The following is an 8412-nucleotide window of genomic DNA, read 5'->3' as shown; positions in this document are numbered from 1 at the left end:
TTCTACCAGCAGTGTATGAGGATTCCAATTTCTCCACATCCATGTCAACATTTGTTATTATCTGTTCTTTTAATAATAGCCATTCTAGTTGTATGAGGTAGTATCATATTATGGTTTCATTCGCTTTTCCCTGATGGCTAACGATGATGAGTATTTTTTCATGTGCTTTTTGGCCATTTGTATATGTTCTTTGGAGAAATGTATATTCAGATCCCTGGCCCATTTTTTGAGTGAGAATTTCAACTTTCTACTATTAAGAGTTCTTTATTATTCTAGATAAAAGTCCCTTGTCAGATATACGATTTGTAAACATTTTCTACCATCAACTAGGTTGTCTTTATATTTTCTTCATGATGCCCTCTGTAGTCCAAAGTTATTAATTTTTATTAAGCCCAGTTTATCTATTTCTTCTTTGGTTGCTTGTGCTTTTGGTGTCAAAGCTAAGAAACAATTGCCCGATCCCAATAACAAATATTTACACCTATGTTTTCTTTTAAGAGTTTTAGAGTTTTTCTTCTTACACTTAGGTCTTTGATCTGTTTTGAGGTAAGTTTTACATATGGCGTGAGGTAGAGATCCAACCTCATTCTTCTGCACATGAATATTCAGTTTTTCCAGCACTGTTTGTTGAAGATTTCTCTTTTCACTCACTGAGTAGTCTTTATGCCCTTGTCAAAAATCAGTTGACCTGGGGATCCCTGGGTGGCTCAGTAGTTTGGTGCCTGCCTTCAGCCTAGGGCGTAATCCTGGAGTCCTGGGATCGAGTCCCACATCAGGCTCCCTGCTTCTCCCTCTGCTTGTGTCTCTGCCTCTCTGTGTGTGTCTCTCATGAATAAATAAATAAAATATTTTTAAAAAATCAGTTGACCTTAAATGTAAGAGTTTATTTCTGAAAAATTTTTAAAATATTTTATTTATTTATTCATGAGAGACACACACACACACACAGAGAGAGAGAGAGGCAGAGACACAGGTGGAGGGAGAAGCAGGCTCCATGCAGGGAGCCCAACGCAGGACTCGATCCCGGGACTCCAGGATCACGCCCTGGGCCAAAGGCAGGCGCAAAACCACTGAGCCACTCAGGGATCCCCTATTTCTGAATTTTCTTTTTTCTTTTTATTTTTTTCTTTCTTTTTATTTATTTTTTCTTATTTCTGAATTTTCAATCACTTCTCAGCCTTTTGGCTAAGATCAAGTGTAGTATTTCTGAATTTTCACTTTTATTCTGTTGATCTATATGTTTATTCCTTATGCCAGTATCACATAGTCTTGATAACTGTAGCTTTGTAGTAAGTTTTGAAAGCAGGACATGTGAGTCCTCCTGCTTTTTGCTTTTTACCCGGATTGTTTTGGTTGTTCTGTTCCCTTGCATTTCCAACATAATTTAGGACTGGTTTGTCAGTTTCTGCAAAAAACCCATTGGAATCTGATGGGATTGCACTGAATCTGCAAATTACCATCTCAGCAATATTATCTTCTGATCTATGAACATATAGGGATATCTTTTCCATTTATTTAGGTCTTATTTAATTTCTATCAAAAATGCATTATAATTTTCAATATACTGCACCTGCACTACCTTGATTAAATTTGTTCCCGAGTACTTTTTACTCTTTGTGGGTTATTTTCTTAATTCATTTTACGAATATGTTGCTAGTATATAGAAATACAAGTGATTTTTTGTATATTGAGCTTATATCCTGCAAACTTACTGAACTTATTTAATTAGTTATTTAATTAGTTAACTTATTTAATGAGTTCTAATAGTCGTTTAGTGAGTTCCTTAGAATTTTCTATACACAAGACCATGTCATCTGTAAATATAGTTTTACTTTTTCCTTTCTGGCCTGGAACTTTATTCTTCAAAAAGGATAATGAAGGGGCACCTGGGTGGCTCAGTCAGTTAAATGGCCAACTCTTGATTTATTTTTTATTTTTTTAAAAGATTTTATTTATTTATTCATAGAGACAGAGAGAGAGAGAGAGAGAGAGAGAGAGAGAGAGAGACACAGGAGGGAGAAGCAGGCCCCATGCAGGGAACCCGATGCAGGATTCGATCCCAGGTCCCTAGGATCACACCCCGGGCTGCAGGCGGTGCTAAACCGCTGCACCACCAGGGCTGCCCCGCCAACTCTTGATTTAGACTCCAGTTGTGATATCAGGGTTGTGGGATCAGGCCTGCATTAGGCTCCAAGCTCATGGGAGAGTCTACTTGTCCTTCTCCCTCTGTTCTTCCCCCTACTCCTGTGCTCTCTCTCTCAAATAAATAAATAAATAAATAAATAAATAAATAAATAAATAAATAAAATCTTAAAAAAGATAATGAAATTATAAAACTGGTGAGGCCAACAAAGAGAAAAAAAGGCAATGAACAAATAAAAGAAAGAAGGGACTTCACTAGAGATCCCATATACATCTATAAGATACTAAAGATATTATGAACAACTTATTGCCAATTGATGTAACAAGTTTGGATGAAGTGGGAAAATCTCTAGAGATAATAACTTATTGAAGGTGAATAATCTGATAAGTCCATAACTATTAAAGAGATTCTTTCTTTTTAAAATTGTATCAATTTAAAATCTTTCCACAAAGAAAACTCCAAATCCAGATAGCTTTACCTGTGAATTATTTTTTCTTTTTTTAAGATTTTATTTATTTATTCATGAGAGACACAGGCAGAGAGAGAGAGGCAGAGACACAGGCAGAGGGAGAAGCAGGCTCCATGCAGGGAGCCCGATGTGGGACTTGATCCTGGGTTCCCAGGATCACTCCCTGGGCCAAAAGCAGGTGCTAAACCACTGAGCCACCCAGGGATCCCCTACCTGTGAATTATATTCAAGATTCAAGGAAAAGAAAATTCTACTTATACACAAACTTCCACAAATTTACAAGTTTCTACTTCCAAAAAACTCAAGTTATCCTCCGCAGCTCATTTCATGGAACTAATATGACACTGACCACCCCCCACCCTCCAAATCTGACAGGGTCAATTGAAAATTGAAGGCCAGTCTTGTTTATGATCATAGATAGAAAAACTCTAAACAAAGTATTATTAAATAGAATTTGTCATCACATAAAAAGGATAATGCATATGACAAAGTTATAATTTATCCTAGAAACTCAAGCTTTGTTTAACTTTCAAAAACCAGTTAATGTAATTTATCACATAAACAGATTAAAGAAGAAAAGTCCTGGTGGCTTAGCGGTTTAGCACCGATCGCAGTCCGGGATGTGATCCTGGAGACCCGGGATCGAGTCCCACGTCAGGCTCCCTGTGTGGAGCCTGCTTCTCCCTCTGCCTCTCTCTCTCTCTCTGTGTCTTTCATGAATAAATAAATCAAATCTTTTTTAAAAAATAAAGAAGAAAAATCTTATAATTATCACAATGGATGCAGAAAAAGCATTTGATAAAATTCAACATCCATTGAATAGAATGGATAAATAATGGGGGGAAAAATAAGCTTGACCCAAACTGGAACTGGAAAGAAACTTCCTTAATTTTATAAAGGCTATCTTTTAAAAAATAACTAACGCAAGCATAATACTTAGTGGTGAAACATTGGAAATTTTCCCTTTGAAAATTGGAATAAGAGGATGCCTGGGTGGCTCAGCGGTTAAGAGCTTGCCTTCGGCCCAGGGAGTGATCCTGGAGACCCGGGATCGAGTCCCACGTCGGACTCCCTGCATGGAGCCTGCTTCTCCCTCTGCCTGTGTCTCTGCCTCTGTGTGTGTGTGTGTGTGTCTCATGAATAAATAAATAAATAATCTAAAAAAAATAAAGAAAACCGGAACAAAACAAAGATATCCATTACCACCACTTTTTTTTAAAGATTTATTTATTTATTTTAGAAAGAGCAGTCATGCATGAGGGCAGAAAGGGGAGGGGCAGAGGGAGAGAGAGAAGCAGACTGCTCATGCTCTTTCAAATAAATAAATAAAATCTTTTTAAAAATTATATACAACCTAATGTAAAAATAGGCAAAAGATTTGAACCAAAGACTTCACCATAGAAGATACTGAAATAACAAATACATGAGAAGGTGCTCAAGAACATTTGTCCTTAAAAAAAATAAAATAAAAAAAAGAACATTTGTCCTTAGGGAAATAAAAATAAAACTACACACCTGGTGGGCACCTGGGTGGCTCAGTCAGTTAAGTGTCTGCCTTTGGCTCAGGTCATGATCTCCAGGTCCTGGGATCCAGCCCTGCATCCTGAGCTCCCTGCTTTGTGGAGAATCTGTCCCTTCACCCTCCCTACCCATGCTTTCTCAATCTCTCTCTCAAATAAATTGATAAAATTTTAAATTTTTTTTTAATTTTTATTTATTTATGATAGTCACACAGAGAGAGAGAGAGAGAGGCAGAGACACAGGCAGAGGGAGAAGCAGACTCCATGCACCAGGAGCCTGATGAGGATTCGATCCCGGGTCTCCAGGATCGCGCTCTGGGCCAAAGGCAGGCGCCAAACCGCTGCGCCACCCAGGGATCCCAAATTGATAAAATTTTAAAACAAAACAAAGCAAAAACGCTACACACCTACTAGAAGGACCAGAATTTAACAAGACTGACCAAATCAAGTGACTGGCAAGGATGGCATCGGTGGCTGCCCTGGGACAGTTGAGTCACAAAAGTGCACGAGGAAACACTGGGGGATTACAGGCATGTTGTACGTTACAAGGCAGAGTTTAACCTTCAGTTAAACCTTCCGTTCTTCAATTGATAGACATTTCAGTTATTGCCAGTTTGGGCTTGTGGCTGACGCAAAGATGTGTCACCCAGATCCTTCCTCAAGGAAGGATTTGCTGTCCAGTTGCAGTGAGTGTGATAAGCAGATACCAGCTGATAGTTTATTCAGGGTCTGCATGAGCTTCAGAGGGCTGCCTTGCCCCTTCCCAGAGCAGCTTGCATCCAGTGCCTGAACAAAGCAGGGATAACGAGGCTGGGCCGTTTTAATCCAATCTGGGACAATCCAGATGCACAATATTTGCTCCAGAATTCTCTGCCAACTTGGCTTAGACGTCAATGAACCTGCATCACAGTTTGACTTCTTCTGGTCAGCCCTGCTTCCTCTCCCTTCCTTTCATAGATGTTAATCCGTAATGTCCCTCATAAATATCTTGCACTCCAAACTCCATCTCAGCATCTGTTTCCTGGGAACCAGATTTATGACAGGGCTATGACAAACCAAGCTCCTATGACCATTCTTGCCCATGTTTCCTGTCCTATTAACACTCCTTTCTGTAGGATATTTGCCTAGGAATGGAACTGCTGACTCAAAGAGTATGTTATTTTCAGCTTACTTGGATAATGCTCAACTGTTTTGCAAAATGGGGGTACATGTTTATGTAAATTTATATAGATGAATGTTTTTACTTGGTATTGTGACTTTTAAATTTTAGGTCAGTTTGGTAAGTGTATAGCAATATCCTATTGTTATTTTATTTTATTTTAAAGATTTTATTTATTTATTCATGAGAGACACACAGGGAGAGAGAGGCAGAGACACAGGCAGAGGGAGAAGCAGGCTCCATGCAGGGAGCTCGAGGCAGGACTCCATCCCGGGTCTCCAGGATCAGGCCTTGGGCTGAAGGCAGCACTAAACTGCAGAGTCACCTGGGCTGCCCCCTATTGTGATTTTAATTGACATTTCCTGGATTACCAAAAAAACTGAACAATGTTTTATGTTACTGGCCTTTGTCTGCTTGTTTTAGAGAGTGAGAAGCAGAAGGAGAGGGAGAGGGAGGGAGAGAATCTTAAGCAGGCTCCATGCCCAATGAGGGAGCCCAATACAGGGCTCTATCTGACAACCCTGAAATCACGACCTGGGTTTCTTCTTTTTCAAAATGCCTATCTTTTGCCCATTTTTTTTCCATTTTATTCCTTTATTTATTTATTTATTTATAGATTTTATTTATATATTCATGAGAGACCCAGAGAGAGGCAGAGACACAGGCAGAGGAGAAGCAAGCTCCCTATGGGGAGCTTAATGCAAGGCTTGATCCCAGGACCCTGGGATCACAACCTGAGCCAAAGGGAGATGCTCAACCACTGAGCCACTCAGGTGTCCCTTACTTATTTATTTTAAAATCACTTTATTAAGGTCTGATTGACATACAAAAAGCTGTATGTATATGTATTTAATGTCTACAACTTGATGAGTTTGTATTACACATTCTTCTGCTAGGCTGTCTTATTAATTCTTATGTTTCCTGTATATGTTCTGGATAAAAGCCTTTAGTTTTATCTGTTATTATTATCTTCTACTACTTTGTAGATTGCCTTTTCACTCTTTTAATGTTGCCTTTTGATGAATAGAAATTCTTCATTTTATCCATTTTTCCTTTGTGGTATTGCTTTTTATTTTTTAAGGCAGTACTCTTTACCCAAGATTATGAAGATATCCTTCTATGTTAGTATTATTTTTTTCTATGTTATTATTTTGAAACTTTACAGTGTCGCATTTTTTATTTAGGTCCATATACACCTGGAGTTGATTTTGGTGTATGGTGTGAGGTAGGGGTCCAATTTCATTCTTTTCCCATATAGGTCCCCAGTTGCTCCAGCCAAGTTTATTAAGAGTCTGTCTTTCTGCCAAGGCTATACCATGCCCTCTCTGTTACACATCAAGCATCTAAATGTGTGCAGGTCTGTTTCTGTAATCTCATCTCTATTCCATTGAACTATCTATTCCCAAAGCCACACCACACTCTCTTAATCACTATAGCTTTATAGTAATATGATATAGTAACAGCAATTCCTTTAACCTCATTCTTCCTCTAGACTGACTTAGCTATTCTTGGCCTTCAGCATGTTCACATAAATTTAAAAATCATCTTGTCAAGTTCCACAAAATATCCTCATGAGTTTTTATAGAAATAAAATTGAATCTATAGAACACTTTGGGACGAACTGACAATCTTTGTAATATTTAGTCTTTTAATCAATGAACATCATAGCTCCATTTATTAAGATCTTTAATTTCTTTTCCTTTAAATATTTTTTTCTTAGATTTCATTTATTTATTTGAGAGGGAGAGAGTGCACACAAGCACAGGGGAAACGCAGAGGCAAAGGGAGAAGAAAACTCCCCGCTGAGCAGTGAGTTGGATATGGGACTCCATCCCAAGACCCCAAGGGATGCTGAAGGCAGAGGCTCAACTGACTGAGCCACCCAGGTGCCCTAGATCTTTAGTTTCTGTCAATAATGCTTTATTTTTCTGCATTGGAAACTTATTCAAGTTTTATTTGTTTTATTCCTAATGATTTGGTATTTTATTTTATTATTTTTTCAAAAATATTTTATTTATTAATTTGAGAAGGAGAGAGAGAGCACAAGTAGGGGTAGGGGCAGAGGGGGAAGCAGGTTCCCCGCTGAGCAGGGAGACTGAAAGGGTGCTTGATCCCAGGACTCTAGAATTATGACCTGAGCTGAAGGCAGCTGCTTAACAGACTGAGCCACCCCTGGGTTGCATATCGTTTTTGTATAACATATGTATATGTAATTTTGGATATGGCTCATACCTATAGGCCTATAATCCATATCAAGTTAATTTTTTATATAATATAAATGGTATGTATGTGTATGTGATATAAATTTTACATACGGCTATCCAATAGTTCCAGCACCATTTATTGGAAAGATTGTTTGCTTCTCATTGAATTGTCTTGGTACTGTTTGTAAAACATCAATCGATCTTGTATGCCTGGGTCTATTTCTATCTTTACACTAATATCACACTTTTTACACTAGCTTTTAGGCCACTTTAATTCATTTACCATAAGGGAATTCTTTATGTCTGGGTCTATTTCTATCTTTACACTAATATTACACTTTTTACGCTAGCTTTTAGGCCACTTGAATTCTTTACTATTAAGGCAAAGATCTGGATTTATTTTTTTTTTCAAATAGTTAATGAATTGTCCCTGGGGGGAAAAATCATGCTTTTTATCTCTACTGTTTTGAGGGCAAACTTTATTATATACATATTTATTATGCAATGTATAAGGGTGTATTTCTAGATAATTCTTTCATTTTTGCTTAAATATTTTATTTATTTGAGAGAGAGAGAGAGAGAGATTGTGTGCTTGTGAGCAGGGGGAGGGACAGAGGGAGAGAGAAAGAGAGAGAGAATCTCAGGCAGACTCCCTCCTGAGTGTGGACCCCAAGGTCAGCTTAACCTCATGACCCTGAGATCAGGACCTGAGACAGAATCAGTAGTCAGTCGCTTGACCAACTGAGCCACCCAGGTGCCCCTGAGTAATGAAATGACGTGTCTGTGGTTTCAGTATCAATTCTATGATGAATGTTTTGATTAATATTCCTGTCTGGGAGTAAAGAGGGAGCCCAGGGCTCCCCCTGCTCTGAGAAGACTGCTCCACCTCAAACCTCCAGACTGCCAACAGCAGGAGT

General features: G+C 38.5%; 1 pseudogene; it reads left to right on the top strand.

Moving 5' to 3' along the window:
• The first annotated feature begins 1165 nt into the window (after positions 1-1165).
• Positions 1166-1314, top strand: LOC129495327 (U2 spliceosomal RNA; annotated as a pseudogene).
• The last annotated feature ends 7098 nt before the right edge of the window (positions 1315-8412 follow it).

This window comes from Nyctereutes procyonoides, unplaced genomic scaffold (assembly GCF_905146905.1).
Source record: "Nyctereutes procyonoides isolate TBG_1078 unplaced genomic scaffold, NYPRO_anot_genome, whole genome shotgun sequence".
Lineage (NCBI taxonomy): Eukaryota > Metazoa > Chordata > Mammalia > Carnivora > Canidae > Nyctereutes > Nyctereutes procyonoides.
The sequence above is the reverse complement of the archived record's forward strand: the minus strand, read 5'-3'. Positions and strand labels throughout refer to the sequence as shown.